Genomic DNA, 4,233 nt, shown 5'->3' on the forward strand with positions numbered 1-4,233 from the left:
TTTTTCTCTTCCTCCAAACCACTTGGTTTCTCTTCAGCAACTATCTCTTCATCAACTTTCTCATCAGAAGCTTCCTTTCCGGGTTGCTCAACCTTCTTGGTAGCTTGCTTTACCTCTTCCGAAACTGTCCCACTTCTCAACACTATGACATTTGCTTGGTCACATGGGTTAGTTATTGTATTGCTTGCTAAGGAACCCTATGGTCTCTCATTAAGCTTCTCGGCCAATTGGCCCATCTGTACCTCAAGATTCCGGATGGATGCCCCTTGATTTCTAAAATTCGTCCTCGTCTCATTCATGAATCTCGTTGTCTCCTGCATAAATTTCCCAAACATATCTTTCAACTTCATCACTCTTTGATCTCCCGATTGATTAGTCACCCCTGGTTGGTTATTTGGAACTGTCCTCTGGTTCCATTGGTTATTTTGCTGGTTTTGATTTCCCCAAGCCAGATTTGGATGATTTCTCCACCCCGGGTTTTATGTGTTGGAGTATGGGTTGTTTGGTTGTCTTTGATTTCCTGCCAAGTAATTCACTTGCTCCGTTGATGAAGATGATGAAGCAAATGTGTTCTCAACTTGACACTCGCTGCTCACATGGTTTCCTGCACAAAAATCACATGTTAGTTGAGGTGCTTGTATAGAGTTTACCTACACAGTTCCCAACTGTTTTTGAAGTGCAGTGAGTTAGGCTGAGATGGCTGTGAAGGCATCAACTTCATGAAGACCCGAAGATTTCCTTGTTGTTGCTCTCTCATTTGGTCTTTGATAGTTGTTGCTTGCCAAAACCTCAAGCAACTCATAGGCCTCTTCTGGTGTCTTATTCTGCAAGGCCCCTCCTGAAGCTGCATCCACCATGGTTTGCACATTACCCATCAATCCATTGTAGAAAGTTTGGACTTGAAGGCAATCTGGCAACCCATAGTGTGGACATTTCCTCATTAACTCTTTGTATCTCTCCCAAGCCTCATACAATGACTCAGAATCATCTTGTACAAATGATGTGATATCATTTCTCAATTTTGCTGATTTAGCTGGAGGAAAGAACTTGGTAAGGAATTTCTGTGCTAGATCATTCCAAGTTGTTATAGTTCCCGGTGGTAATTCCATTAACCACCCCTTGGCTTTATCTCCTAATGAGAATGGGAATAATCGCAGCCTAATAGCGTCATCCGACACTCCATTCAACTTGAAGGTGTCACAAATTTCCAAAAGATTTGCAATGTGCTAATTCGGATCTTCCTTCAAATCACCATTAAATCTAACCGACTGCTGGATCATCTGGATGATTGCCGGCTTGATCTCGAAGTTGTTTTCTTGCATCGTAGGTCTAGTAATACTCGACCCACTACCATTCACTGTGGGAACTGAAAATTCCTCCAGTGTCCTGTTTTCTGGTTCAGCCATTTCAACAACTATTTCTTCTGCTTCTACAACTAAATCCTCTTTTTCTCTTCTCTCTCTGTTACGTCGTCTAATGGTTCTCTCAATCTCAAGATCAATAGGAACCACTGGTTGACGTCTCGTTCTTCGCATAAACTGCAAAGACAGAATTGAAAGAAAGTGAGATCACAAACCAACTGAAAATTAAAAACAAAAATAAAAACTCCAATCTAGCTAACTATAGACAGACTCAATGTTTACTTAAAACAAATCTCTGGCAACAGTGCCAAAAACTTGATGTGTGTTTCCTACAACATTCAATATGTAGCAAGTATACTAATCGCACAAGTAATATAATGATGAGTGAGTATCGTTCCCACGAGGATTGTTAGCTAAGCACTAAGTTTTCTACCATTTTCAAGTTGGAGCAACCAAAATCTTTTGGATAATTGGGAGTATTTTAACCTATTACTAAAACAAAATTTCTAAACTGCGAATTAACTAAGAATGCGAGATGCAAGATACAGATAAAAATCAATTCAATTAAAACGGGTAGGGTTTTGACTTCATTCGGATTTTATGGGCTAAACCTAAAAATTACACTACATTCACATTCATATGCATTGGTTGTAAACCGAACTCACTAAGGTGTTAAACATACCTTCTCAGGCTATGTTTTGCTATTCTTCCTTTTTAACTTTCCGCACCCAACAATTTGAAAGTTAACAATTCCAAACTCATTAAGCATAAGAATCCTACAATGGTTTCATTAATTCTTGAATCTATCTCTAACATCCAATACTATAATGGTGATTACCAAGAAGCCTAACATGAATCATTTCTCAATCTCATCATGTTCATCATATAAAACATTTAAAACTCAGGGCAAACACACAATCAAAGCATAGTCATATGAACATAACATGCTCAATAACTTAACCCATTAGAAATCCGAATTACAATCAAAACCCTAAACCAAAATGGATTAGTTCATAGCTAAATTAACACTACAAATAAGAAAAACAATAATAGTCAAGTCAACATAATGAAAAGTAAGAGAAATGACAAGAAATCTCCCCAAATGATGAATCCCTTGGTTCAAAATCCAATCTTCACCCTTCAAATCGATCAATCTCTCCAAGCTAACTCAAAAAAAAAAAAAAAAATGCAAAAGTTGCTAACCCTACTTCTTGGATGACCCTGGGCAAAAATGTTAAGTGTTTCTTTTATTCCTCGCCCTAAATTTCTCAGAAAAACACACACAAAGTAAAACTTTGCGTTTTACAAAACTGGAAATTACGACTGTTGCCGAAATCTCACCGCGGCGAAGAAAGAAGCAGACTTGTTCGTGTCTGGCGTACTTCGCCGCGGCGAAGGACAAGTCTTCGCCATGGCGAAGCTTCTTGAAAAGTTTTGAAATTACAAAATTGCCACTCTGCTTTCATCTTCGATTGATTCTTTGATTTTCGGTGCTTTCTCTTTGGAACAAGCCTCATCGTGCTTTATCCTACTTCAGAACTCTCCTAACGTCTGAGGTCCACTAACTTTTGAGTCAAAAGCTTCCAATTTTGTCCTTATTTGCTCAAAATGTCCATTTTAACCTGATACACAAAATGTAAAGAATTAAGCAACAATTCAGGTCAAAATGCACCAGAAAGTACCTGAAATCCGATTAAAAAGTCTAATGAAAACTGTATAATCCACGGATTATCAGTAGGGCGGGATGGGGCAAGGGTGGGGATTAAGGCCCCGGAGCCATACCCGACTCCTTGAAGGTTCGCCCATCCCCACCCTATCCCTGGGACAAGGGGCCCAGGGAATCCCCAACCCTGCCCTATGGGGTTAAGATGTTGTCCACCCAAGGTTTTAAAATCTGACCTAGGGAGTGACCCGGTCAAGTCAACAGGTTGGCCAGTCAAACCAGTTCAACCTCCAGATCGAATCGTGATGTCATCATGCTGATGTTAGTGTGATGACATCATTCCTATGTTAACATGACATATAAAAAAATAATAAAATTGCAGCTCAGCTACTGGGTCGAACTGGTTGGACCAGCGGTTTGTCACAAAAAACCAATCCAACTGCAGTCTAAAGCGGGTCAATTAATAAATCCGGATTTTTACATGAACCGACCCAGTCTAAACTTAAAACTTATAAAAATATATCTGCGTAAAATAAACAACTCATACAAGGATCTAGAACACTTATGCACGTTTGGAGGCTCCTCTAATAGAGGCTCCTCCAAATATCTTTGGATCTAATTTCGCTAGTCAATGCAATATAGAAACGCACTCACGCTATCCACACGAAGACAATCTATAGAACCCTTGATTATTTTTCTAGAATAACCAAGCGCTTCAAGAATCAAGGAAGATTAAGAGAAAAAGAAATTTTTTTTCCTCTTGCACTAAAGAGTGAAAACGTGAGAGAGAGAACTTTGGGTGACTAGGGTTTTTTTTTTTTTTTTTTTTCAAAGTTCTTATAATGTTTTAATTTAAGTTGAACTTATATAGTGCAACTAATTAAAATCCTATTCCATTAAGGAATAGCCATGTGTGCCAACACAAACTCACCCTTGGAACCAAACACCCTATAATTGGTATTTTAAATTTAAATAATTATTATTATAATTAAAATCAATTAATATATAAAATATATTAACATTTAATTAACAATAATAATCCATTTAAATATATGCGCACATATATTTAAATATAATCTCACTAATTTTAATTTTAATATTAAAATTAAATATAGGCAACAACTTCAGCAAATTTAATTGCATTGTAAGATTACCAAAATACCATTTTGTCATAAAAGACGAAAATACCCCTTTCACAAAAAAAAAAAA

General features: G+C 37.6%; 1 non-coding gene across 1 annotated transcript; it reads left to right on the plus strand.

Moving 5' to 3' along the window:
* Window positions 1–915: 915 nt before the first annotated feature.
* On the plus strand, window positions 916–1,022 carry LOC116135218. Its single transcript, XR_004128863.1, has one exon. It is a non-coding gene; the product is annotated as a small nucleolar RNA R71 (small nucleolar RNA).
* Window positions 1,023–4,233: the final 3,211 nt, after the last annotated feature.

Source organism: Pistacia vera, unplaced genomic scaffold (genome assembly GCF_008641045.1).
Source record: "Pistacia vera cultivar Batoury unplaced genomic scaffold, PisVer_v2 Contig296, whole genome shotgun sequence".
NCBI classification, from domain to species: domain Eukaryota; kingdom Viridiplantae; phylum Streptophyta; class Magnoliopsida; order Sapindales; family Anacardiaceae; genus Pistacia; species Pistacia vera.